The sequence below is a fragment of the Crinia signifera genome, chromosome 9 (genome assembly GCF_055691185.1).
Source record: "Crinia signifera chromosome 9, ASM5569118v1, whole genome shotgun sequence".
Classification (NCBI taxonomy): domain Eukaryota; kingdom Metazoa; phylum Chordata; class Amphibia; order Anura; family Myobatrachidae; genus Crinia; species Crinia signifera.
The window spans coordinates 151,540,612-151,567,080 of NC_139225.1; the positions used below are offsets into that span (position 1 = coordinate 151,540,612).

Sequence of the window (26,469 nt, forward strand, 5' to 3'; positions counted from 1 at the left end):
CCGGGTTCGATTCCAGCTCAGGGAAAGGGAGGTTTCCGCATGATTTTTTATGAAAACACTGACCTAGGAGACGGAAGAAAACGTACACTTCCGTGAAGCATTGTGTATTCAATATGACTTGAAGACTGCTATGCACAACAAATCATTCTATCTTTTCTTGTCAAATAATTTCCTGGTAACTCACTCCCATCACATTGCTTTGCACTTTATTCAGAAAATTTCCCTTTTCCCAATGGAGTGTGCAATGACTCCATCACTCCCTGGTGGTCTAGTGGTTAGGATTCGGCGCTCTCACCGCCGCGGCCCGGGTTCGATTCCCGGTCAGGGAAAGGGAGGTTTCAGCACGATTTTTTATGAAAACACTGACCTAGGAGACGGAAGAAAACTTACACTTCCGAGAAGCATTGTGTATTCAATATGACTTGAAGACTGCTATGCACAAAAAATCATTCTATCTTTTCTTGTCAAATAATTTCCTGGTAGCTCACTCCCATCACATTGCTTTGCACTTTATTCAGAGAATTTCCTTTTTCCTAATGGAGTGTGTTTTATGAAAACACTGACCTAGGAGACGGAAGAAAACGTAAACTTCCGTGAAGCATTGTGTGTTAAATTTGACTTGAAGAATGCTATGCACAACAAATCATCCTATCTTTTCTTGTCAAATAAATTCCTGGTAACTCACTCCCATCACATTGCTTTGCACTTTATTCAGAGAATTTCCCTTTTCCCAATGGAGTGTGCAATGACTCCATCACTCCCTGGTGGTCTAGTGGTTAGAATTCGGCGCTCTCACCGCAGCGGCCCGGGTTCGATTCCCGGTCAGGGAAAGGGAGGTTTCCGCACGATTTTTTATGAAAACACTGACCTAGGAGACGGAAGAAAACTTACACTTCCGTGAAGCATTGTGTATTCAATATGACTTGAAGACTGCTATGCACAACAAATCATTCTATCTTTTCTTGTCAAATAATTTCCTGGTAGCTCACTCCCATCACATTGCTTTGCACTTTATTCAGAGAATTTCCTTTTTCCTAATGGAGTGTGTTTTATGAAAACACTGACCTAGGAGACGGAAGAAAACTTACACTTCCGAGAAGCATTGTGTATTCAATATGACTTGAAGACTGCTATGCACAACAAATCATCCTATCTTTTCTTGTCAAATAAATTCCTGGTAACTCACTCCCATCACATTGCTTTGCACTTTATTCAGAGAATTTCCCTTTTCCCAATGGAGTATGTTTTATGAAAACACTGACCTAGGAGACGGAAGAAAACGTAAACTTCCGTGAAGCATTGTGTGTTAAATTTGACTTGAAGAATGCTATGCACAACAAATCATCCTATCTTTTCTTGTCAAATAAATTCCTGGTAACTCACTCCCGTCACATTGCTTTGCACTTTATTCAGAGAATTTCCCTTTTCCCAATGGAGTGTGCAATGACTCCATCTCTCCCTGGTGGTCTAGTGGTTAGGATTCGGCGCTCTCACCGCTGCGGCCCGGGTTCGATTCCCGGTCAGGGAAAGGGAGGTTTCCGCACGATTTTTTATGAAAACACTGACCTAGGAGACGGAAGAAAACGTACACTTCCGTGAAGCATTGTGTATTCAATATGACTTGAAGACTGCTATGCACAACAAATCATTCTATCTTTTCTTGTCAAATAAAATCCTGGTAACTCACTCCCATCACATTGCTTTGCACTTTATTCAGAAAATTTCCCTTTTCCCAATGGAGTGTGCAATGACTCCATCACTCCCTGGTGGTCTAGTGGTTAGGATTCGGCGCTTTCACCGCCGCGGCCCGGGTTCGATTCCCGGTCAGGGAAAGGGAGGTTTCAGCACGATTTTTTATGAAAACACTGACCTAGGAGACGGAAGAAAAGGTAAACTTCCGTGAAGCATTGTGTGTTAAATATGACTTGAAGAATGCTATGCACAAAAAATCATCCTATCTTTTCTTGTCAAATATATTCCTGGTAACTCACTCCCATCACATTGCTTTGCACTTTATTCAGAGAATTTCCCTTTTCCCAATGGAGTGTGCAATGACTCCATCACTCCCTGGTGGTCTAGTGGTTAGGATTCGGCGCTCTCACCGCCGTGGCCCGGGTTCGATTCCCGGTCAGGGAAAGGGAGGTTTCAGCACGATTTTTTATGAAAACACTGAACTAGGAGACGGAAGAAAACTTACACTTCCGAGAAGCATTGTGTATTCAATATGACTTGAAGACTGCTATGCACAACAAATCATCCTATCTTTTCTTGTCAAATAAATTCCTGGTAACTCACTCCCATCACATTGCTTTGCACTTTATTCAGAGAAATTCCGATTTCCCAATGGAGTGTGCAATGACTCCATCACTCCCTGGTGGTCTAGTGGTTAGGATTCGGCGCTTACACCGCCGCGGCCGTGTTCGATTCCCGGTCAGGGAAAGGGAGGTTTCAGCACGATTTTTTATGAAAACACTGACCTAGGAGACGGAAGAAAACGTACACTTTCGAGAAGCATTGTGAATGCTATGCACAAAAAATCATCCTATCTATTCTTGTCAAATAAATTCCTGGTAACTCACTCCCATCACATTGCTTTGCACTTTATTCAGAGAATTTCCCTTTTCCCAATGGAGTGTGCAATGACTCCATCACTCCCTGGTGGTCTAGTGGTTACGATTCGGCGCTCTCACCGCCGCGGCCCGGGTTCGATTCCCGGTCAGGGAAAGGGAGGTTTCCGCACGATTTTTTATGAAAACACTGACCTAGGAGACGGAAGAAAACTTACACTTCCGTGAAGCATTGTGTATTCAATATGACTTGAAGAATGCTATGCACAACAAATCATTCTATCTTTTCTTGTCAAATAATTTCCTGGTAGCTCACTCCCATCACATTGCTTTGCACTTTATTCAGAGAATTTCCTTTTTCCTAATGGAGTGTGTTTTATGAAAACACTGACCTAGGAGACGGAAGAAAACTTACACTTCCGAGAAGCATTGTGTATTCAATATGACTTGAAGACTGCTATGCACAACAAATCATCCTATCTTTTCTTGTCAAATAAATTCCTGGTAACTCACTCCCATCACATTGCTTTGCACTTTATTCAGAGAATTTCCCTTTTCCCAATGGAGTGTGTTTTATGAAAACACTGACCTAGGAGACGGAAGAAAACGTAAACTTCCGTGAAGCATTGTGTGTTAAATTTGACTTGAAGAATGCTATGCACAACAAATCATCCTATCTTTTCTTGTCAAATAAATTCCTGGTAACTCACTCCCATCACATTGCTTTGCACTTTATTCAGAGAATTTCCCTTTTCCCAATGGAGTGTGCAATGACTCCATCACTCCCTGGTGGTCTAGTGGTTAGGATTCGGCGCTCTCACCGCCGCGGCCCGGGTTCGATTCCCGGTCAGGGAAAGGGAGGTTTCCGCACGATTTTTTATGAAAACACTGACCTAGGAGACGGAAGAAAACTTACACTTCCGTGAAGCATTATGTATTCAATATGACTTGAAGACTGCTCTGCACAACAAATCATTCTATCTTTTCTTGTCAAATAATTTCCTGGTAGCTCACTCCCATCACATTGCTTTGCACTTTATTCAGAGAATTTCCTTTTTCCTAATGGAGTGTGTTTTATGAAAACACTGACCTAGGAGACGGAAGAAAACTTACACTTCCGAGAAGCATTGTGTATTCAATATGACTTGAAGACTGCTATGCACAACAAATCATCCTATCTTTTCTTGTCAAATAAATTCCTGGTAACTCACTCCCATCACATTGCTTTGCACTTTATTCAGAGAATTTCCCTTTTCCCAATGGAGTGTGTTTTATGAAAACACTGACCTAGGAGACGGAAGAAAACGTAAACTTCCGTGAAGCATTGTGTGTTAAATTTGACTTGAAGAATGCTATGCACAACAAATCATCCTATCTTTTCTTGTCAAATAAATTCCTGGTAACTCACTCCCATCACATTGCTTTGCACTTTATTCAGAGAATTTCCCTTTTCCCAATGGAGTGTGCAATGACTCCATCTCTCCCTGGTGGTCTAGTGGTTAGGATTCGGCGCTCTCACCGCCGCGGCCCGGGTTCGATTCCCGGTCAGGGAAAGGGAGGTTTCCGCACGATTTTTTATGAAAACACTGACCTAGGAGATGGAAGAAAACGTACACTTCCGTGAAGCATTGTGTATTCAATATGACTTGAAGACTGCTATGCACAACAAATCATTCTATCTTTTCTTGTCAAATAAAATCCTGGTAACTCACTCCCATCACATTGCTTTGCACTTTATTCAGAAAATTTCCCTTTTCCCAATGGAGTGTGCAATGACTCCATCACTCCCTGGTGGTCTAGTGGTTAGGATTCGGCGCTCTCACCGCCGCGGCCCGGGTTCGATTCCCGGTCAGGGAAAGGGAGGTTTCAGCACGATTTTTTATGAAAACACTGACCTAGGAGACGGAAGAAAAGGTAAACTTCCGTGAAGCATTGTGTGTTAAATATGACTTGAAGAATGCTATGCACAAAAAATCATCCTATCTTTTCTTGTCAAATATATTCCTGGTAACTCACTCCCATCACATTGCTTTGCACTTTATTCAGAGAATTTCCCTTTTCCCAATGGTGTGTGCAATGACTCCATCACTCTCTGGTGGTCTAGTGGTTAGGATTCGGCGCTCTCACCGCCGTGGCCCGGGTTCGATTCCCGGTCAGGGAAAGGGAGGTTTCAGCACGATTTTTTATGAAAACACTGACCTAGGAGACGGAAGAAAACTTACACTTCCGAGAAGCATTGTGTATTCAATATGACTTGAAGACTGCTATGCACAACAAATCATCCTATCTTTTCTTGTCAAATAAATTCCTGGTAACTCACTCCCATCACATTGCTTTGCACTTTATTCAGAGAATTTCCGATTTCCCAATGGAGTGTGCAATGACTCCATCACTCCCTGGTGGTCTAGTGGTTAGGATTCGGCGCTCTCACCGCCGCGGCCGTGTTCGATTCCCGGTCAGGGAAAGGGAGGTTTCAGCACGATTTTTTATGAAAACACTGACCTAGGAGACGGAAGAAAACGTACACTTTCGAGAAGCATTGTGAATGCTATGCACAAAAAATCATCCTATCTTTTCTTGTCAAATAAATTCCTGGTAACTCACTCCCATCACATTGCTTTGCACTTTATTCAGAGAATTTCCCTTTTCCCAATGGAGTGTGCAATGACTCCATCACTCCCTGGTGGTCTAGTGGTTACGATTCGGCGCTCTCACCGCCGTGGCCCGGGTTCGATTCCCGGTCAGGGAAAGGGAGGTTTCAGCACGATTTTTTATGAAAACACTGACCTAGGAGACGGAAGAAAACTTACACTTCCGAGAAGCATTGTGTATTCAATATGACTTGAAGACTGCTATGCACAACAAATCATCCTATCTTTTCTTGTCAAATAAATTCCTGGTAACTCACTCCCATCACATTGCTTTGCACTTTATTCAGAGAATTTCCGATTTCCCAATGGAGTGTGCAATGACTCCATCACTCCCTGGTGGTCTAGTGGTTAGGATTCGGCGCTCTCACCGCCGCGGCCGTGTTCGATTCCCGGTCAGGGAAAGGGAGGTTTCAGAACGATTTTTTATGAAAACACTGACCTAGGAGACGGAAGAAAACGTACACTTTCGAGAAGCATTGTGTATTCAATATGACTTGAAGACTGTGCACAACAAATCATCCTATCTTTTCTTGTGAAATAAATTCCTGGTAACTCACTCCCATCACATTGCTTTGCACTTTATTCAGAGAATTTCCCTTTTCCCAATGGAGTGTGCAATGACTCCATCGCTCCCTGGTGGTCTAGTGGTTAGGATTCGGCGCTCTCACCGCTGCGGCCCGGGTTCGATTCCCGGTCAGGGAAAGGGAGGTTCTAGCACGATTTTTTATGAAAACACTGACCTAGGAGACGGAAGAAAACGTAAACTTCCGTGAAGCATTGTGTGTTAAATATGACTTGAAGAATGCTATGCACAACAAATCATCCTATCTTTTCTTGTCAAATAAATTCCTGGTAACTCACTCCCATCACATTGCTTTGCACTTTATTCAGAGAATTTCCCTTTTCCCAATGGAGTGTGCAATGACTCCATCACTCCCTGGTGGTCTAGTGGTTAGGATTCGGCGCTCTCACCACCCCGGCCCGGGTTCGATTCCCGGTCAGGGAAAGTCAGGTTTCAGCACGATTTTTTATGAAAACACTGACCTAGGAGACGGAAGAAAACTTACACTTCCAAGAAGCATTGTGTATTCAATATGACTTGAAGACTGCTATACACAACAAATCATCCTATCTTTTCTTGTCAAATAATTTCCTGGTAGCTCACTCCCATCACATTGCTTTGCACTTTATTCAGAGAATTTCCTTTTTCCTAATGGAGAGTGTTTTATGAAAACACTGACCTAGGAGACGGAAGAAAACGTAAACTTCCGTGAAGCATTGTGTGTTAAATTTGACTTGAAGAATGCTATGCACAACAAATCATCCTATCTTTTCTTGTCAAATAAATTCCTGGTAACTCACTCCCATCACATTGCTTTGCACTTTATTCAGAGAATTTCCCTTTTCCCAATGGAGTGTGCAATGACTCCATCACTCCCTGGTGGTCTAGTGGTTAGAATTCGGCGCTCTCACCGCAGCGGCCCGGGTTCGATTCCCGGTCAGGGAAAGGGAGGTTTCCGCACGATTTTTTATGAAAACACTGACCTAGGAGACGGAAGAAAACTTACACTTCCGTGAAGCATTGTGTATTCAATATGACTTGAAGACTGCTATGCACAACAAATCATTCTATCTTTTCTTGTCAAATAATTTCCTGGTAGCTCACTCCCATCACATTGCTTTGCACTTTATTCAGAGAATTTCCTTTTTCCTAATGGAGTGTGTTTTATGAAAACACTGACCTAGGAGACGGAAGAAAACTTACACTTCCGAGAAGCATTGTGTATTCAATATGACTTGAAGACTGCTATGCACAACAAATCATCCTATCTTTTCTTGTCAAATAAATTCCTGGTAACTCACTCCCATCACATTGCTTTGCACTTTATTCAGAGAATTTCCCTTTTCCCAATGGAGTATGTTTTATGAAAACACTGACCTAGGAGACGGAAGAAAACGTAAACTTCCGTGAAGCATTGTGTGTTAAATTTGACTTGAAGAATGCTATGCACAACAAATCATCCTATCTTTTCTTGTCAAATAAATTCCTGGTAACTCACTCCCGTCACATTGCTTTGCACTTTATTCAGAGAATTTCCCTTTTCCCAATGGAGTGTGCAATGACTCCATCTCTCCCTGGTGGTCTAGTGGTTAGGATTCGGCGCTCTCACCGCCGCGGCCCGGGTTCGATTCCCGGTCAGGGAAAGGGAGGTTTCCGCACGATTTTTTATGAAAACACTGACCTAGGAGACGGAAGAAAACGTACACTTCCGTGAAGCATTGTGTATTCAATATGACTTGAAGACTGCTATGCACAACAAATCATTCTATCTTTTCTTGTCAAATAAAATCCTGGTAACTCACTCCCATCACATTGCTTTGCACTTTATTCAGAAAATTTCCCTTTTCCCAATGGAGTGTGCAATGACTCCATCACTCCCTGGTGGTCTAGTGGTTAGAATTCGGCGCTCTCACCGCAGCGGCCCGGGTTCGATTCCCGGTCAGGGAAAGGGAGGTTTCCGCACGATTTTTTATGAAAACACTGACCTAGGAGATGGAAGAAAACTTACACTTCCGTGAAGCATTGTGTATTCAATATGACTTGAAGACTGCTATGCACAACAAATCATTCTATCTTGTCAAATAATTTCCTGGTAGCTCACTCCCATCACATTGCTTTGCACTTTATTCTGAGAATTTCCTTTTTCCTAATGGAGTGTGTTTTATGAAAACACTGACCTAGGAGACGGAAGAAAACTTACACTTCCGAGAAGCATTGTGTATTCAATATGACTTGAAGACTGCTATGCACAACAAATCATCCTATCTTTTCTTGTCAAATAAATTCCTGGTAACTCACTCCCATCACATTGCTTTGCACTTTATTCAGAGAATTTCCCTTTTCCCAATGGAGTATGTTTTATGAAAACACTGACCTAGGAGACGGAAGAAAACTTACACTTCCGAGAAGCATTGTGTATTCAATATGACTTGAAGACTGCTATGCACAACAAATCATCCTATCTTTTCTTGTCAAATAAATTCCTGGTAACTCACTCCCATCACATTGCTTTGCACTTTATTCAGAGAATTTCCGATTTCCCAATGGAGTGTGCAATGACTCCATCACTCCCTGGTGGTCTAGTGGTTAGGATTCGGCGCTCTCACCGCCGCGGCCGTGTTCGATTCCCGGTCAGGGAAAGGGAGGTTTCAGCACGATTTTTTATGAAAACACTGACCTAGGAGACGGAAGAAAACGTACACTTTCGAGAAGCATTGTGAATGCTATGCACAAAAAATCATCCTATCTTTTCTTGTCAAATAAATTCCTGGTAACTCACTCCCATCACATTGCTTTGCACTTTATTCAGAGAATTTCCCTTTTCCCAATGGAGTGTGCAATGACTCCATCACTCCCTGGTGGTCTAGTGGTTACGATTCGGCGCTCTCACCGCCGTGGCCCGGGTTCGATTCCCGGTCAGGGAAAGGGAGGTTTCAGCACGATTTTTTATGAAAACACTGACCTAGGAGACGGAAGAAAACTTACACTTCCGAGAAGCATTGTGTATTCAATATGACTTGAAGACTGCTATGCACAACAAATCATCCTATCTTTTCTTGTCAAATAAATTCCTGGTAACTCACTCCCATCACATTGCTTTGCACTTTATTCAGAGAATTTCCGATTTCCCAATGGAGTGTGCAATGACTCCATCACTCCCTGGTGGTCTAGTGGTTAGGATTCGGCGCTCTCACCGCCGCGGCCGTGTTCGATTCCCGGTCAGGGAAAGGGAGGTTTCAGAACGATTTTTTATGAAAACACTGACCTAGGAGACGGAAGAAAACGTACACTTTCGAGAAGCATTGTGTATTCAATATGACTTGAAGACTGTGCACAACAAATCATCCTATCTTTTCTTGTGAAATAAATTCCTGGTAACTCACTCCCATCACATTGCTTTGCACTTTATTCAGAGAATTTCCCTTTTCCCAATGGAGTGTGCAATGACTCCATCGCTCCCTGGTGGTCTAGTGGTTAGGATTCGGCGCTCTCACTGCTGCGGCCCGGGTTCGATTCCCGGTCAGGGAAAGGGAGATTCTAGCACGATTTTTTATGAAAACACTGACCTAGGAGACGGAAGAAAACGTAAACTTCCGTGAAGCATTGTGTGTTAAATATGACTTGAAGAATGCTATGCACAACAAATCATCCTATCTTTTCTTGTCAAATAAATTCCTGGTAACTCACTCCCATCACATTGTTTTGCACTTTATTCAGAGAATTTCCCTTTTCCCAATGGAGTGTGCAATGACTCCATCACTCCCTGGTGGTCTAGTGGTTAGGATTCGGCGCTCTCACCACCCCGGCCCGGGTTCGATTCCCGGTCAGGGAAAGTCAGGTTTCAGCACGATTTTTTATGAAAACACTGACCTAGGAGACGGAAGAAAACTTACACTTCCAAGAAGCATTGTGTATTCAATATGACTTGAAGACTGCTATACACAACAAATCATCCTATCTTTTCTTGTCAAATAATTTCCTGGTAGCTCACTCCCATCACATTGCTTTGCACTTTATTCAGAGAATTTCCATTTTCCTAATGGAGTGTGCAATGACTCCATCACTCCCTGGTGGTCTAGTGGTTAGGATTCGGTGCTCTCACCGCCGCGGCCCGGGTTCGATTCCCGGTCAGGGAAAGGGAGGTTTCAGCATGATTTATTATGAAAACCCTGACCTAGGAGACGGAAGAAAACGTACACTTCCGTGAAGCATTGTGTGTTAAATATGACTTGAAGAATGCTATGCACAACAAATCATCCTATCTTTTCTTGTCAAATAAATTCCTGGTAACTCACTCCCATCACATTGCTTCGCACTTTATTCAGAGAATTTCCCTTTTCCCAATGGAGTGTGCAATGACTCCATCACTCCCTGGTGGTCTAGTGGTTAGGATTCGGCGCTCTCACCGCCGCGGCCCGGGTTCGATTCCCGGTCAGGGAAAGGGATGTTTCAGCACGATTTTTTATGAAAACACTGACCTAGGAGACGGAAGAAAAGGTAAACTTCCGAGAAGCATTGTGTGTTCAATATGACTTGAAGACTGCTATGCACAACAAATCATCCTATCTTTTCTTGTCAAATAAATTCCTGGTAACTCACTCCCATCACATTGCTTTGCACTTTATTCAGAGAATTTCCCTTTTCCCAATGGAGTGTGCAATGACTCAATCACTCCCTGGTGGTCTAGTGGTTAGGATTCGGTTCACCGCCGCGGCCCGGGTTCGATTCCCGGTCAGGGAAAGTCAGGTTTCAGCACGATTTTTTATGAAAACACTGACCTAGGAGACGGAAGAAAACGTACACTTCCGTGAAGCATTGTGTATTCAATATGACTTGAAGACTGCTATGCACAACAAATCATTCTATCTTTTCTTGTCAAATAAATTCCTGGTAACTCACTCCCATCACATTGCTTTGCACTTTATTCAGAAAATTTCCCTTTTCCCAATGGAGTGTGCAATGACTCCATCACTCCCTGGTGGTCTAGTGTTTAGGATTCGGCGCTCTCACCGCCGCGGCCCGGGTTCGATTCCCGGTCAGGGAAAGGGAGGTTTCAGCACGATTTTTTATGAAAACACTGACCTAGGAGACGGAAGAAAACTTACACTTCCGAGAAGCATTGTGTATTCAATATGACTTGAAGACTGCTATGCACAAAAAATCATTCTATCTTTTCTTGTCAAATAATTTCCTGGTAGCTCACTCCCATCACATTGCTTTGCACTTTATTCAGAGAATTTCCTTTTTCCTAATGGAGTGTGTTTTATAAAAAGACTGACCTAGGAGACGGAAGAAAACGTAAACTTCCGTGAAGCATTGTGTGTTAAATTTGACTTGAAGAATGCTATGCACAACAAATCATCCTATCTTTTCTTGTCAAATAAATTCCTGGTAACTCACTCCCATCACATTGCTTTGCACTTTATTCAGAGAATTTCCCTTTTCCCAATGGAGTGTGCAATGACTCCATCACTCCCTGGTGGTCTAGTGGTTAAGATTCGGCGCTCTCACCGCCGCGGCCCGGGTTCGATTCCCGGTCAGGGAAAGGGAGGTTTCAGCACGATTTTTTATGAAAACACTGACCTAGGAGACGGAAGAAAACTTACACTTCCGAGAAGCATTGTGTATTCAATATGACTTGAAGACTGCTATGCACAACAAATCATCCTATCTTTTCTTGTCAAATAAATTCCTGGTAACTCACTCCCATCACACTCCCTGGTGGTCTAGTGGTTAGGATTCGGCGCTCTCACCGCCGCGGCCCGGGTTCGATTCCCGGTCAGGGAAAGGGAGGTTTCAGCACGAATTTTTATGAAAACACTGACCTAGGAGACGGAAGAAAACGTAAACTTCCGTGAAGCATTGTGTGTTAAATATGACTTGAAGAATGCTATGCACAAAAAATCATCCTATCTTTTCTTGTCAAATATATTCCTGGTAACTCACTCCCATCACATTGCTTTGCACTTTACTCCGAGAATTTCCCTTTTCACAATGGAGTGTGCAATGACTCCATCACTCCCTGGTGGTCTAGTGGTTAGGATTCTGCGCTCTCACCGCCGTGGCCCGGGTTCGATTCCCGGTCAGGGAAAGGGAGGTTTCAGCACGATTTTTTTTGAAAACACTGACCTAGGAGACGGAAGAAAACTTACACTTCCGAGAAGCATTGTGTATTCAATATGACTTGAAGACTGCTATGCACAACAAATCATCCTATCTTTTCTTGTCAAATAAATTCCTGGTAACTCACTCCCATCACATTGCTTTGCACTTTATTCAGAGAATTTCCTTTTTCCTAATGGAGTGTGCTCCGACTCCATCACTCCCTGGTGGTCTAGTGGTTAGGATTCGGTGCTCTCACCGCCGCGGCCCGGGTTCGATTCCCGGTCAGGGAAAGGGAGGTTTCAGCATGATTTTTTATGAAAACACTGACCTAGGAGACGGAAGAAAACTTACACTTCCGAGAAGCATTGTGTATTCAATATGACTTGAAGACTGCTATGCACAACAAATCATTCTATCTTTTCTTGTCAAATAATTTCCTGGTAACTCACTCCCATCATATTGCTTTGCACTTTATTCAGAGAATTTCCCTTTTCCCAATGGAGTGTGCAATGACTCCATCACTCCCTGGTGGTCTAGTGGTTAGGATTCGGCGCTCTCACCGCCGCGGCCCGGGTTTGATTCCCGTTCAGGGAAAGGGAGGTTTCAGCCCGATTTTTTATGAAAACACTAACCTAGGAGACGGAAGAAAACGTACACTTTCGAGAAGTATTGTGTGTTCAATATGACTTGAAGACTGCTATGCACAACAAATCATCCTATCTTTTCTTGTCAAATAATTTCCTGGTAGCTTACTCCCATCACATTGCTTTGCACTTTATTCAGAGAATTTCCTTTTTCCTAATGGAGTGTGCTCTAAAAACCATCACTCCTTGGTGGTCTAGTGGTTAGGATTCGGCGCTCTCACCGCAGCGGCCCTGGTTTGATTCCTGGTCAGGTAAAGGGAGATTCTAGCACGATTTTTTATGAAAACACTGACCTAGGAGACGGAAGAAAACGTAAACTTCCGAGAAGCATTGTGTGTTAAATATGACTTGAAGACTGCTATGCACAACAAATCATCCTATCTTTTCTTGTCAAATAAATTCCTGGTAGCTCACTCCCACTTTATTCAGAGAATTTCCCTTTTCCCAATGGAGTGTGCAACGACTCCATCACTCCCTGGTGGTCTAGTGGTTAGGATTCGGCGCTCTCACCGCCGCGGCCTGGGCTCGATTCCCGATCAGGGAAAGGGAGGTTTCAGCACGATTTTTTATGAAAACACTGACCTAGGAGACGGAAGAAAACGTACACTTCCGTGAAGCATTGTGTGTTAAATATGACTTGAAGAATGCTATGCACAACAAATCATCCTATCTTTTCTTGTCAAATAAATTCCTGGTAACTCACTCCCATCACATTGCTTTGCACTTTATTCAGAGAATTTCCCTTTTCCCAATGGAGTGTGCAAAGACTCCATCACTCCCTGGTGGTCTAGTGGTTAGGATTCGGCGCTCTCACCGCCGTGGCCCGGGTTCGATTCCCGGTCAGGGAAAGGGAGGTTTCAGCACGATTTTTTATGAAAACACTGACCTAGGAGACGGAAGAAAACGTACACTTTCGAGAATCATTGTGTATTTAATATGACTTGAAGACTGCTATGCACAACAATTCATTCTATCATTTCACCCCTGGTGGTCTAGTGCTTAGGATTCGGCGCTCTCACCGCCGCGGCCCGGGTTCGATTCCTGGTCAGGGAAGGGAGATTCTTGCACGATTTTGTATGAAAACACTGACCTAGGAGACGGAAGAAAACTTAAACTTTCGAGAAGCATTGTGGATTCAATATGACTTGAAGACTGCTATGCACAACAATATCATTCTATCTTTTCTTGTCAAATAATTTCTTGGTAGCTCACTCCCATCACATTGCTTTGCACTTTATTCAGAGAATTTCCTTTTTCCTAATGGAAAAATCCTATCTTTTCTTGTGAAATAAATTCCTGGTAGCTCACTCCCATCACATTGATTTGCACTTTATTCAGAGAATTTCCTTTTTCCTAATGGAGTGTGCACTGACTCTATCACTCCTTGGTGGTCTAGTGGTTAGGATTCGGCGCTCTCACCGCCGCGTCCTGGGTTCTATTCCCGGTCAGGGAAAGGGAGGTTTCAGCACGTTTTTTTATGAAAACACTGACCTAGGAGACGGAAGAAAACTTACACTTCCGAGAAGCATTGTGTATTCAATATGACTTGATGACTGCTATGCACAACAAATCATCCTATCTTTTCTTGTCAAATAAATTCCTGGTAACTCACTCCCATCACATTGCTTTGCACTTTATTCAGAGAATTTCCTTTTTCCTAATGGAGTGTGCTCCGACTCCATCACTCCCTGGTGGTCTAGTGGTTAGGATTCGGTGCTCTCACCGCCGCGGCCCGGGTTCGATTCCCGGTCAGGGAAAGGGAGGTTTCAGCATGATTTTTTATGAAAACACTGACCTAGGAGACGGAAGAAAACTTACACTTCCGAGAAGCATTGTGTATTCAATATGACTTGAAGACTGCTATGCACAACAAATCATTCTATCTTTTCTTGTCAAATAATTTCCTGGTAACTCACTCCCATCATATTGCTTTGCACTTTATTCAGAGAATTTCCCTTTTCCCAATGGAGTGTGCAATGACTCCATCACTCCCTGGTGGTCTAGTGGTTAGGATTCGGCGCTCTCACCGCCGCGGCCCGGGTTTGATTCCCGGTCAGGGAAAGGGAGGTTTCAGTCCGATTTTTTATGAAAACACTAACCTAGGAGACGGAAGAAAACGTACACTTTCGAGAAGTATTGTGTGTTCAATATGACTTGAAGACTGCTATGCACAACAAATCATCCTATCTTTTCTTGTCAAATAATTTCCTGGTAGCTTACTCCCATCACATTGCTTTGCACTTTATTCAGAGAATTTCCTTTTTCCTAATGGAGTGTGCTCTAAAAACCATCACTCCTTGGTGGTCTAGTGGTTAGGATTCGGCGCTCTCACCGCAGCGGCCCTGGTTTGATTCCTGGTCAGGTAAAGGGAGATTCTAGCACGATTTTTTATGAAAACACTGACCTAGGAGACGGAAGAAAACGTAAACTTCCGAGAAGCATTGTGTGTTAAATATGACTTGAAGACTGCTATGCACAACAAATCATCCTATCTTTTCTTGTCAAATAAATTCCTGGTAGCTCACTCCCACTTTATTCAGAGAATTTCCCTTTTCCCAATGGAGTGTGCAATGACTCCATCACTCCCTGGTGGTCTAGTGGTTAGGATTCGGCGCTCTCACCGCCGCGGCCTGGGCTCGATTCCCGATCAGGGAAAGGGAGGTTTCAGCACGATTTTTTATGAAAACACTGACCTAGGAGACGGAAGAAAACGTACACTTCCGTGAAGCATTGTGTGTTAAATATGACTTGAAGAATGCTATGCACAACAAATCATCCTATCTTTTCTTGTCAAATAAATTCCTGGTAACTCACTCCCATCACATTGCTTTGCACTTTATTCAGAGAATTTCCCTTTTCCCAATGGAGTGTGCAAAGACTCCATCACTCCCTGGTGGTCTAGTGGTTAGGATTCGGCGCTCTCACCGCCGTGGCCCGGGTTCGATTCCCGGTCAGGGAAAGGGAGGTTTCAGCACGATTTTTTATGAAAACACTGACCTAGGAGACGGAAGAAAACGTACACTTTCGAGAATCATTGTGTATTTAATATGACTTGAAGACTGCTATGCACAACAATTCATTCTATCATTTCACCCCTGGTGGTCTAGTGCTTAGGATTCGGCGCTCTCACCGCCGCGGCCCGGGTTCGATTCCTGGTCAGGGAAGGGAGATTCTTGCACGATTTTGTATGAAAACACTGACCTAGGAGACGGAAGAAAACTTAAACTTTCGAGAAGCATTGTGGATTCAATATGACTTGAAGACTGCTATGCACAACAATATCATTCTATCTTTTCTTGTCAAATAATTTCTTGGTAGCTCACTCCCATCACATTGCTTTGCACTTTATTCAGAGAATTTCCTTTTTCCTAATGGAAAAATCCTATCTTTTCTTGTGAAATAAATTCCTGGTAGCTCACTCCCATCACATTGATTTGCACTTTATTCAGAGAATTTCCTTTTTCCTAATGGAGTGTGCACTGACTCTATCACTCCTTGGTGGTCTAGTGGTTAGGATTCGGCGCTCTCACCGCCGCGTCCTGGGTTCTATTCCCGGTCAGGGAAAGGGAGGTTTCAGCACGTTTTTTTATGAAAACACTGACCTAGGAGACGGAAGAAAACTTACACTTCCGAGAAGCATTGTGTATTCAATATGACTTGATGACTGCTATGCACAACAAATCATCCTATCTTTTCTTGTCAAATAAATTCCTGGTAGCTCATCACGTTGGTTTGCACATTATTCAGAGAATTTTCTTTTTCCTAATGGAGTGTGCACCAACTCCATCACTCCTTGGTGGTCTAGTGGTTAGGATTCGGCGTACTCACTGCCGCGCCCCTGGGTTCGATTCCCGGTCAGGTAAAGGGAGGTTCTAACACGAGTTTTATGAAAACACTGACCTAAGAGATAGAAGAAAACTTACGCTTCCGAGAAGCATTGTGTGTTAAATATGACTTGAAGACTGCTATGCACAACAAATCATCCTATCTTTTCTTGTCAAATAAATTCCTGGTAGCTCACTCCCATCACATTGCTTTGCACTTTATTCAGAGAATTTCCTTTTTCCCAATGGAGTGTGCAATCAGGCCCGACGACAGGGGGGGTCAAAGGGTACAGCTGTGACGGGCCCCGAGTATCAGAGGGGCCCCAAGTTCAGCCCCCGCTTGGCCGCCGGGCCACTCATCCTCTGACTGTTAGCGTAGCCGTGGTGACGCTGAGACAATTGAGCCTGCAGTACATGGGGGCTGCCTGGGGACATTCGCCGGGACACGCAGCTCTTGGCTGCCGCGCAAACAGCCTGTGGACGGTCCGCCGGGACACGCAGCTTCCGGCCGCCGACGCTTACACACACTGACATGAGCCGGTGCTGTCAGTGTATCTAAGCAGCGGCCGGAAGCTGCGTGTCCTGGCGGACCGTCCACAGGCTGTTTGCGCGGCAGCCAAGAGCTGCGTGTCCCGGCGAATGTCCCCAGACCATTGTGGGTGCTCATTATAAATATCAGCATCTAAGGTGAGAAATCTTTATATGTGGGGTGCACTTTGGGTCTCTACTGCTGCTTCTCGGGGCCGTGTCTAGTGTTAGCTCAGGTCTGGGTAGCAGTCTCTTGTCAATGCTTTGATTTAACATACTGCACTTGAATTGGTCTCTAAGGACGTATGGCTTCAAACTGGCAGTAAATATCTGAATTTGGTCACACACGTTTGTCTGTGTGTGTGTGTGTGTATATATATATATATATATATATATATATATACATACACTCCACAAAGGCCGCACATGGATAAGAAAGAAGGAAATCATGCAGTTGAAGTTCAAATGTTTTCGATGTATTTTACCACATCGTCATGAGGATAATACACGGGTGAAAATCACATACCTTTATCATACCAGCACCAGTGAGAACACCGCCCCCGCATCATCCGTACAGAGTGGATGCGCCCGCTGATGACGTCATCCTACCCTGTCAGTTACTATGGAAACGCGTGTAACACCAAGCACCTTAACTCATGCCACTTGAAAGATGATGCAACCCTGGTTAGCATCATCATCGTGCGGCGGTTGCCATGGTGCGTAACATCAATTGTCTAATGGGCATTAAGGTGTGTGGTATAATATGTAGTAGGCATCACGATTTGTGGCATAATGTGTATTAGTTGTCAATTCAGAAGTGAGACTATCTGCGCTGGGGGCAGCAATTATATGGGACTCCTTGCCACCAATATGCCCACCATTCCTCCCTGCTCCACACAACTACTAGTGCTTGAGGGGGTGGGGGCCCCCAGAAATATCAGTGTATGGGGCCCCAAGATTTCTGTTGCCGGCCCTGGTGGCAGCTGGGGGGCCTGCTCGCTACAGCGCAATGCTGTGCGGTGACAGGCCCCACTCAGGACAGATTATCCTGCAGCAGGGTAAGCTCTGCACTTTAAGAGGTCGGGGACTGACCCTACCCCTGACACCCCCGAAGTAGGACAGCTGCCTGGTCAAAGCAGAGCCCCAAAATAATAAACTAAATAAAATTTGAAGAAAAAGTCTGGAGCATCCAGAAAGCAGAATAAAGAAACAAATGTCAAACAGATGACCGATGAAAAATAAGCGGAACATGGCAGGATCATGATACAGATACAGTGTATACAGCAGTCCTATTCGACAATGTCATATACAAATAACTTTACTTTAAATCAATAGGAATAATATAGTGGAGATCCTAGAAAATATAATTATATCCAATACAGAGAGGAATAAAAATAAAATAAGACTAAACTTGAAAATAAAGGAGCTGTATGGGGGGGAAGACAGACAGACAAGGGAGGGGGGGGGACAAACATAAGGAAGACAGTATAGGGGAGTATAAAGTGAAAAATCAAGGGCAGAACATCTGGTGTTACTGGAGTAAAGTAAGAATGGTACGTATCATGATTGATCTGTCAGGAATTTCAATTACCAGTCGCTATCCGACGCAGCAGGCTCCAGGAGGTATTTTCAAACAGTCTCATAATGTGATCTTGAGATTGGGTATCAAGGGTATTAATAAAGTACTCCCATTTTTTATAGAATTTCTCTACACCTGTCTCAACATCAGGAATCGTAAAGCGCCTGTCACAATATAAGATTTGGAACAATTTATGTTTGACTTCTATAAGTGAGGGAGCAGACCGGGTAGTCCAATGTATAAGGATGGTTTTCTTGGCAACTGTGACTATAGTGGCCAGTAGTCGAATTTTATATTGTTTATTCTGTTTGTCGGGGCCTAAGTTCTAATTTTTGAAGTTCCCACAGATGCATGTCAATAGGTCAGGGGTCAGGTGCAGGGAGAGCATGGAATTAATAAATTGAGTTACTTTGTTCCAGAATTTCCGTATCTTCCCACAACTCCAGATGCAGTGGAAGAAATCTGCGTGCGATAATGTGCATTTGACACAGGCACCTGTCTCTGAATCTGTCATGTGTTTCCTCTGGGCAGGTGAGATATATGCTCTGTGGATCATTCTGATATGAACTTCCTGTAAATAGGAGGAGTGTAGGTATTTAAGGGTAGAGTCATATTGGGACAGAAGATCAGGTAGCAAGGAGATACTGGGGGTATCTTTGGACCATTTCTGTAAAGTTGTAGACCAACTGGAAGACGCTGTTAGAGATGTTAATGGTATATATAGGGAGCTGATTCTGGGACAGAGGGAATGAGCTTGAGGAGAGATTGGAAAAGGCATGCCGTGTTATCCGAATTATTAGGCTTAGGAAGTGATTGGATGTAATGTCTAGCTTGAAGGTACATGTAGAAATTTTGAGAGGGGAGCTGGTATCGCGATTGGAGGTCAGCAAAAGAAAGCAATTCACCTCCGGGGTCAAACACTTTATTGATAGAGGCCAGGCCCTTTATTTTCCATTGGGAGAAGGTGGAGTTAGTTAGTGACGGAGGAAAGGCTGGGTTGCCCCATAGAGGAATGTATGGGGAGTATAAGGGGCTACAATGAAATTTCTTTGAAATAGTTATCCAAGCTCTGTATGTATCGGTAAATAAAGGATGTTCTTTAATAAAGGCTGGGAGGTCTGACCATTTAGTGTGGAGCAGACCGTTTGGTGAGAATGGGGCAAACAGTGCGGAATCTAGTTGGGTATCAGTGTATGAACTATTGTCAAGCAGCCAGTCACCAATATACCTGAAGAATATGGCATTGGAGTATAGTGTCAGGTCTGAAAAGCCCAGTCCTCCTTTGTTACAGGGTAGTCGCAGTTTGGCGAAGGCAATTCGGGGTCTTTTCCCTTGCCATAAGAAGCGAGAGAAAGGAGAATTGGGGCTTTTATATCTTTGGGTCGAAGTGTTATAGGTAACATCTGCAATATATAAAAAATTTTGGGGAACAGTACACTTTTGATCGCCGCCATTCGTCCTAAAAGGGAGATGGGCAGAGACATCTAACTATCCAGGTACCTCTTGATTTTGTCAATTATTGGAGTAAAATTTATTTTATATAGGTCAACAAGGTCCGAGGGAATATAAATGCCTAAATATTTAATGGAAGTGAAGGAGATGTGGAAAGGTTGGAGTATCGGCAATGTTTGGAAGAATAGTGGTGCACCTTGAATCGGGAGGACCTCTGATTTGCTCAAGTTTACTTTATACCCCGAAACCCGGCCGAAGGCAGCTATCAAATCAAGCACTGCGGGAAGAGATGTAGATGGATAAGAAAGGAACAAAATCATGTCATCCGCATACAAGGACACTTTAAGTACATGATTTTGGACAGAGATCCCCTCAATTAGGGAAGAGTTACGTATCGCGATTGCTAACGGCTCTATAGCGATGGCAAATAAGAGGGGGGATAATGGGCAGCCCTGTCTGGTGCCCCTTGAAACTGCAAACGATGAGGAGATAGAGCCATTACAGGATATTTGAGATACTGGGGAGTTGTATAGAGTGCGTAAGATATTAATGAAGCCAGGAGTAAAACCAAAATGATGCATTGTTGTAAAAAGATATTCCCAATTAACTAAATCAAATGCCTTCTCGGCGTCGAAGGAAACAATTAGCTTGGGAGACGAAGGGGGCGTGTTTGACATTTGATGGATAGTTCCTAGCAACTTCCTAACATTTATTACGGAGTGTCTGCCCACAATGAACCCTGTCTGGTCCGGATGGATGATCCGCGGCAAATGGAATTTTAACCGGTCTGCCAAGATTTTCGTAAATACTTTATAGTCAAGGTTAAGTAGTGAAATGGGTCTGTAGGATCCCGGCTGAGCTGGATCTCTGCCCGGCTTGGGGAGCAGTCTAATAACCGCAGAATTGAAATATAGCGGGATGGATTGGGTAGTAATGATATGATTATAGAATTTAACTAAATTGTCGCCAAGCCGGGGCAGGAGAATCTTGTAAAATTCTGCGGACATGCCATCCGGACCAGGGGCTTTCGAAGGTTTAGATTGTTGAATTACTCTCGTGACCTCGTCTAGTGTAATTGGGGCTTCTAGTCTATCAGCATATTCCTCTGGGTATTGGGGGAGGGTGGGAAACACCCAAGGAGAGGGAGATGACTCTATCGGGGGGTTGTTTATGTTCTGGGGGGGTTCTGTATAGATCTGAGAATAAAAAGTCCTCATCACATCAGTTATCTGGCTGCTTGACGACACCATAGTTCCATCTGCGTTACGCAAGGGGTGTACTAATGTGGTTGGCTGTGAGCCTCGTAGTATATTAGATAAGAGTTTGCCCGTTTTGTTTCCATAGCGGTGAAAACTGAAATTAGATGAAAACATATATCTATCACTTTTCGATTTTAGATATTCATCAAAGTGAATTTTAGCTGTGTTGTAGGCTGTTTTATTGCTAGGGGATGGGGTTGATTTAAATGCCTGGAACGAGTTTGTTAGATTTGTTTGTAAATCGAGGTAGGCTGTAGCCATCTTTTTATTTTCAGCTGCAACATAGGAGATAACTACTCCACGCATAACAGCCTTACCCGATTGCCAAAACAAAGCTGGATTTGACTCCGCACTTTCTGCGTTTGTAAATTGAAAGTCCATCCAGGCTGCATCTAATTTATTTCGAAAAGAGATAGATTGGGAGAGGTAGTTTGGGAATTTCCATAGCCTGAAAGAGCCTCTATTAGTGTTGGTGTGGAGAGTTATCCACATAAGAGCATGATCGGATAAACAGATTGGTTCAATAACAGCTTCTTGGATATTAGGGAAGAGTGAGGAGGCTAGCAAGATATAATCTATTCTGGATAGAGTTTGATGGGCGGAAGAAAGACAAGTATAATCCCTTTCTATTGGGTTGATTGCCCTCCATGCATCTATTAGTTGGAGTTGTTTGGCTAGGGCAGGCACACCCAGTTTTGGTAGTGCAATGGGGGTTCTCTGTGAGGAGGATCTGTCCAGGATGGGCGAGGATATTAAATTGAGATCACCCAATAAGATTAGAGTGGAGGGGTCATACGGGAGTAACCTAGCAATTAGGGAGGTGAAGAAAGATTTCTTGTATACATTTGGGGCATATACCGTACAGAAAACATAAGGTACATTGTCAATAGTAATATCAGCTATAAGGTATCGACCGTCAGGGTCAATGTGGGTCTTTTTAATAGAGACATTTAAACAGCGTCTAACAAGAATAGCCACACCACGAGACTTGGAATTGAATGGGGCAGCTGCCAGTAATTTCCAGCCCATCATCTGTAATTTGAGATGTTCGGCTGCAGTTAGGTGCGTCTCCTGGAGACAAGCCACATCCAATCCCAACTTGGTAAGGTAAGTAAGAATTTTCGGTACTCTTTACCTAGAACGGCGCCCGCGATTACAATCGCGGGCGTCGGGGGTAAAAAATCGCGGGCATCGCGGGTACATAAAAAACGGGTGCGACGCGATGCCCGCGATGGCCGCGATTTTCCCATAGGGATCAATGTTAAAAGTCAGATTGGACGCGATTTTAGTGTTAAATGCCTCAATGCCCGCGATTTTTACATAGGAAACAATGTTAAATGGGCCACAGAGCCCTAATAGTCCCCCTGAAGTCTTAAATGGCCCCCACAATTGTTAACGCCACCCCACGATCAACGTGAACCCGAAGCGTGGCGAGTGCAGCGAGCCCGCGAGGGGCGGCGGTACGCGTCCTCCGACCTTTTCATACCCCCACTATCCACGTCGGCGTGGAGTTGAGAATAGAATAGTGTGGCGAGCGCAGCGAGCCACCGAGCCCGAAGCGTGGCGAGCGCAGCGAGCCCCGCGAGGGGACGCGGATACCTTCACAGTTATACGCGTCCCCTCGCGGGCTTCACAGGTGTCCGTGGCGACGCGGACACCTGTGAAGCCCGCCAGGGGACGCGTTTACCTGTGAAGGTATCCGCGTCCCCTCGCGGGGCTCGCTGCGCTCGCCACGCTTCGGGCTCGGTGGCTCGCTGCGCTCGCCACACTATTCTATTCTCAACTCCACGCCGACGTGGATAGTGGGGGTATGAAAAGGTCGGAGGACGCGTACCGCCGCCCCTCGCGGGCTCGCTGCGCTCGCCACGCTTCGGGTTGACGTTGATCGTGGGGTGCTGTTAAAAATTGTGGGGGCCATTTCAGACTTCAGGGGGACTATTAGGGCTCTGTGGCCCATTTAACATTGTTTCCTATGGAAAAATCGCGGGCATTGAGGCATTGAACACTAAAATCGCGTCCAATCTGATTTTTAACATTGGTCCCTATGGGAAATTGCGGCCATCGCAGGCATCGCATCGCACCCGTTTTTTAGTGCATTCGATGGTCGCGATGGTCGCGATGGGCGCCGTTCTATGTAAAGAGTACCGAATTTTCCTTCTCTTGGCCGGGGAGTTAATACCTCCCACGTTCCAAGTTCCAATTTTTAAAGACATTTAAGTAATAGAAGAGTTGTATTCGCACCAGTGTAGGACAGAAATACTAAACCCAATAGATTTCAGCTTATGGGAGGGGGGATCGGACAGGACAAAAGGAAAGCAACAGACAGACAGGGGGGGACAGTACAACGCGTAAGTAAACAGGGTCAATGAAAGGCACACTGGCCCAAGTTGAATAATCTGAAATAAGCAACTGAGCATGAACATAAAATTCACCATTACTATGAAACCGAACATAATCACTACGGTGATAGGAGGTAAAACAATGAACCTCGAACCTGAACACTTTAAATAACATATGTGTATAGAATGTATTTTAAATACGCTCTGACACTAATTTCTCTCTAGTTCAATGTATATTATTAGGAACAATACTATGGTATCCAAAACATTTAAAGAGCTATGTAAGCCGCTGAAACTGACTATGAACTCGTTATGAAGAAAACCTGATAGTAATTAAACTGCGTTTCTAAAGGAACACATAATACCAGTTTAGACACATTGGAATATGCCGCTAGGCATCACTAGATGTAGGGAACTTGTGGAGTTCATCCGCGTCCTGGGGGGGGGGGGTCAGATATGTCAGAAGTATGATCACTATGTTGCCTTTCCTCCCTGAGAAACGACTCGGCATCTTGTGGGGTGTTGAAGTCTTTGAATGAAGTACCGTCAAAGATTCTCAATTTGGCTGGATAGATCATTGCAAATTTTTTCTGCTCTGTCACCAAACGAGAGCAAATCGGGGAAAAAGCTTTTCGAGCACGAGACAGTTCCACGGAAAAGTCTTGAAATAGGTACAATCTGGAAGATTCCCAGAGAATTTCTTTTTTGCTCCGGGAGGCTGACCAGATGGCTTGTTTGTGGAGATAGTTGAGGCAACGAAACAATACCACTCGGGGGCGGTTGGATGTGGATGAGGAATTCTGGCCCACCCTGTGGACTCTTTCGATTACCATGTCTCGACAGTCCGATTCTATACCTAAAAGGGAGGGCAGGGTGTTCCGGACGAAGTGAGCTAATGCTGGGCCCTTGATTGTTTCCGGGAGGCCTACCAGGCGGATATTGTTCCGTCGTGACCTGTTTTCGAGATCATCCACCTTATTCCAGAGCTGATAGTTGCTTTTGTCTAGCCGTGGTAGATCTCTTTTAAGGCGGGAGACATCTTGAAAAATTTTGCCGACTCTGTGTTCGGTTTCCTCTACTCTGTGGGTGAGGTGGTGTAGCTGAGCTGTGATGTCTGCTACTGCTTTAGACAATAATGGGCCCATAGTTGCTGTAATTGCATCTACTACAACATTGTATGTGACATAAGATTCTTGAGCTGCCACCGCTTTTTTATGAGCAGGTGATAGATATTGGTTCTCAGAGTCAGGGTCTGCACGTCTCTTCTCCTGACGCTGCTGGAGGGACTGCATAGTAGCGGAGGGCGAGGGGGGTTTATTTATGAAAGATATTTTAAAAGTATGCGGGACAGGGCAGGAAAGTATGTATGAATGATATCCGTATCAGAGCGTATCGGAGACAGTGGTCTAGGTGAGGCTCATATAAGAAATGTTCAGTACATGACCATGGTAAATAGCATAGAGAATTAAATAGACAGGATCAGTTGTGAATGAGATTCAAATGGAAATAGCTAGCTGCAGAATGTGGGTAGCAGACTGACCAGCATGTCTGCAATCACTTATGAGATAAATTGTTTTCAGGTGGATAACATACAGTTCAACACAAAGGCCACAAAGATCCTTTAGGGGGGTGGTGGAGGATGGCAGTATCCACTAGTGGCTGCAGACCGAATAGGGGAGAGAGACTGAGTCTCAGTAAGAGGCTGCAAGAAGCTGGGGTATGTCACTTAGCTGCCAGTAAATCTTATCCACAGCGTTTATCTGATAGCTGAGGAGCAGCAGATAGGTATGGTTAGAGTTTAGATACGCTGAGGCAGTTCAGCAGAGACAAGATTGTACTCACTGTTCTGTAAGGGAGCTTTTCTGTGAGTTACTGCACCATAGAAAATGGCTGCCAGTCTGTGGGGATGAGGGCACTTTGATGGTGTCTCCTGCTTCTCCAGCCCAGGTAAACTGATATGGTGGTCCACTGGGAGCGTCCACGGAGGTAGGAGGGATAGTGAAGGGTGTGGGAGGCGAGATGTGTACCTCCAGCGGGTTTTCAGGCCCGCAATCGTAGTTTCGGTATCCGCGTCCCGGCTGGCTGTGAAAATCGAGGCCACGGCTTCTCCGGCGGGTAGGCCGCAACCCGCAAAGACGTTATATAACGTCCCCCGGCTCCGCTGCGCTGCCCGCCGGTTGTCTGCTGTGTCTGTGGGGTGAGGAGAGTCGGCTGGTATGTGGGTATGGGGTGTAAGACTCCCCAAATTGTCCGTTTGTGGAAGTGTGATAGCGGAGCTCCAGTAAGGTGCGTCTGCTCTCTATCCCGGTCAGGCCACCGAGGCACATTTTTCTAAACTGACTAGTGGAGGGAGATAGAGGGGAGGAGCCAGTGCACTCACACTGAAAGCTTTAATGTGCCTGTCTCTCCTGCGGAGGATCTCTATCCCCATAGTATAACCCAGTATCCCATTGGACGGTAGAGAAAACACCACTGGCAGGCACCTAATTCAAAAAGTGGTATGCCCGGAAATTTGCTGCGGCATACCACTTAAGGGGTTAAGATCGTGTGAAATAACTCTGTCACTCCCTGGTGGTCTAGTGGTTAGGATTCGGCACTCTCACCGCCGGAGCCCGGGTTTGAATCCCACTCAGGGAATGGGAGGTTCTCGCACCGTGTTGATGAAAACACTCACCTAGGAGTGTCAGGAGCCAGGTTCAGTCTGTTTTGTTTTCTGTCAGTTTCTGTTTGGCATTTTGACTCACTGTTGGCCTCCAGTGGCAGGTCTGTTGCCATTACAGCTTTGTGTTCTGGGAGCTTAATTTATTCACTCGGCTGTGAGATAATTAAGCTTATCAAGCACTTGCTGGGAGACTGCCTGAAGATTCACCAGGTGTTATCAATCATCTGAGGCCTTTAGAAGGCATGCTCTTCTTTGGATCTCTGCCAGTTATAGATTGCTGTTTTCTGTGCTGGTAGC

At 44.6% G+C, this 26,469-nt stretch overlaps 25 non-coding genes across 25 annotated transcripts; all 25 read left to right on the forward strand.

Annotated features, from left to right (window-relative positions):
• The first annotated feature begins 257 nt into the window (after positions 1–257).
• TRNAE-CUC (transfer RNA glutamic acid (anticodon CUC)) lies at positions 258–329 on the forward strand. The gene has a single exon. It is a non-coding gene; the product is annotated as a tRNA-Glu (tRNA).
• Positions 330–1,456: 1,127 nt separating this feature from the next.
• On the forward strand, positions 1,457–1,528 carry TRNAE-CUC (transfer RNA glutamic acid (anticodon CUC)). The gene has a single exon. It is a non-coding gene; the product is annotated as a tRNA-Glu (tRNA).
• Positions 1,529–1,760: 232 nt separating this feature from the next.
• TRNAE-UUC (transfer RNA glutamic acid (anticodon UUC)) lies at positions 1,761–1,832 on the forward strand. The gene has a single exon. It is a non-coding gene; the product is annotated as a tRNA-Glu (tRNA).
• Positions 1,833–2,064: 232 nt separating this feature from the next.
• Positions 2,065–2,136, forward strand: TRNAE-CUC (transfer RNA glutamic acid (anticodon CUC)). The gene has a single exon. It is a non-coding gene; the product is annotated as a tRNA-Glu (tRNA).
• A 516-nt stretch (positions 2,137–2,652) lies between these two features.
• On the forward strand, positions 2,653–2,724 carry TRNAE-CUC (transfer RNA glutamic acid (anticodon CUC)). Its single transcript has one exon. It is a non-coding gene; the product is annotated as a tRNA-Glu (tRNA).
• Positions 2,725–3,350: 626 nt separating this feature from the next.
• TRNAE-CUC (transfer RNA glutamic acid (anticodon CUC)) lies at positions 3,351–3,422 on the forward strand. The gene has a single exon. It is a non-coding gene; the product is annotated as a tRNA-Glu (tRNA).
• Positions 3,423–4,048: 626 nt separating this feature from the next.
• Positions 4,049–4,120, forward strand: TRNAE-CUC (transfer RNA glutamic acid (anticodon CUC)). The gene has a single exon. It is a non-coding gene; the product is annotated as a tRNA-Glu (tRNA).
• Positions 4,121–4,352: 232 nt separating this feature from the next.
• Positions 4,353–4,424, forward strand: TRNAE-CUC (transfer RNA glutamic acid (anticodon CUC)). Its single transcript has one exon. It is a non-coding gene; the product is annotated as a tRNA-Glu (tRNA).
• Positions 4,425–4,656: 232 nt separating this feature from the next.
• TRNAE-CUC (transfer RNA glutamic acid (anticodon CUC)) lies at positions 4,657–4,728 on the forward strand. Its single transcript has one exon. It is a non-coding gene; the product is annotated as a tRNA-Glu (tRNA).
• Positions 4,729–5,244: 516 nt separating this feature from the next.
• TRNAE-CUC (transfer RNA glutamic acid (anticodon CUC)) lies at positions 5,245–5,316 on the forward strand. Its single transcript has one exon. It is a non-coding gene; the product is annotated as a tRNA-Glu (tRNA).
• A 532-nt stretch (positions 5,317–5,848) lies between these two features.
• On the forward strand, positions 5,849–5,920 carry TRNAE-CUC (transfer RNA glutamic acid (anticodon CUC)). Its single transcript has one exon. It is a non-coding gene; the product is annotated as a tRNA-Glu (tRNA).
• A 1,431-nt stretch (positions 5,921–7,351) lies between these two features.
• On the forward strand, positions 7,352–7,423 carry TRNAE-CUC (transfer RNA glutamic acid (anticodon CUC)). The gene has a single exon. It is a non-coding gene; the product is annotated as a tRNA-Glu (tRNA).
• A 1,209-nt stretch (positions 7,424–8,632) lies between these two features.
• Positions 8,633–8,704, forward strand: TRNAE-CUC (transfer RNA glutamic acid (anticodon CUC)). Its single transcript has one exon. It is a non-coding gene; the product is annotated as a tRNA-Glu (tRNA).
• A 532-nt stretch (positions 8,705–9,236) lies between these two features.
• On the forward strand, positions 9,237–9,308 carry TRNAE-CUC (transfer RNA glutamic acid (anticodon CUC)). The gene has a single exon. It is a non-coding gene; the product is annotated as a tRNA-Glu (tRNA).
• A 536-nt stretch (positions 9,309–9,844) lies between these two features.
• On the forward strand, positions 9,845–9,916 carry TRNAE-CUC (transfer RNA glutamic acid (anticodon CUC)). The gene has a single exon. It is a non-coding gene; the product is annotated as a tRNA-Glu (tRNA).
• Positions 9,917–10,148: 232 nt separating this feature from the next.
• On the forward strand, positions 10,149–10,220 carry TRNAE-CUC (transfer RNA glutamic acid (anticodon CUC)). Its single transcript has one exon. It is a non-coding gene; the product is annotated as a tRNA-Glu (tRNA).
• A 532-nt stretch (positions 10,221–10,752) lies between these two features.
• TRNAE-CUC (transfer RNA glutamic acid (anticodon CUC)) lies at positions 10,753–10,824 on the forward strand. Its single transcript has one exon. It is a non-coding gene; the product is annotated as a tRNA-Glu (tRNA).
• Positions 10,825–11,253: 429 nt separating this feature from the next.
• On the forward strand, positions 11,254–11,325 carry TRNAE-CUC (transfer RNA glutamic acid (anticodon CUC)). The gene has a single exon. It is a non-coding gene; the product is annotated as a tRNA-Glu (tRNA).
• A 170-nt stretch (positions 11,326–11,495) lies between these two features.
• Positions 11,496–11,567, forward strand: TRNAE-CUC (transfer RNA glutamic acid (anticodon CUC)). Its single transcript has one exon. It is a non-coding gene; the product is annotated as a tRNA-Glu (tRNA).
• Positions 11,568–11,799: 232 nt separating this feature from the next.
• TRNAE-CUC (transfer RNA glutamic acid (anticodon CUC)) lies at positions 11,800–11,871 on the forward strand. The gene has a single exon. It is a non-coding gene; the product is annotated as a tRNA-Glu (tRNA).
• Positions 11,872–12,103: 232 nt separating this feature from the next.
• On the forward strand, positions 12,104–12,175 carry TRNAE-CUC (transfer RNA glutamic acid (anticodon CUC)). Its single transcript has one exon. It is a non-coding gene; the product is annotated as a tRNA-Glu (tRNA).
• Positions 12,176–13,305: 1,130 nt separating this feature from the next.
• TRNAE-CUC (transfer RNA glutamic acid (anticodon CUC)) lies at positions 13,306–13,377 on the forward strand. The gene has a single exon. It is a non-coding gene; the product is annotated as a tRNA-Glu (tRNA).
• An 837-nt stretch (positions 13,378–14,214) lies between these two features.
• TRNAE-CUC (transfer RNA glutamic acid (anticodon CUC)) lies at positions 14,215–14,286 on the forward strand. Its single transcript has one exon. It is a non-coding gene; the product is annotated as a tRNA-Glu (tRNA).
• Positions 14,287–14,518: 232 nt separating this feature from the next.
• TRNAE-CUC (transfer RNA glutamic acid (anticodon CUC)) lies at positions 14,519–14,590 on the forward strand. Its single transcript has one exon. It is a non-coding gene; the product is annotated as a tRNA-Glu (tRNA).
• Positions 14,591–15,416: 826 nt separating this feature from the next.
• Positions 15,417–15,488, forward strand: TRNAE-CUC (transfer RNA glutamic acid (anticodon CUC)). Its single transcript has one exon. It is a non-coding gene; the product is annotated as a tRNA-Glu (tRNA).
• Positions 15,489–26,469: the final 10,981 nt, after the last annotated feature.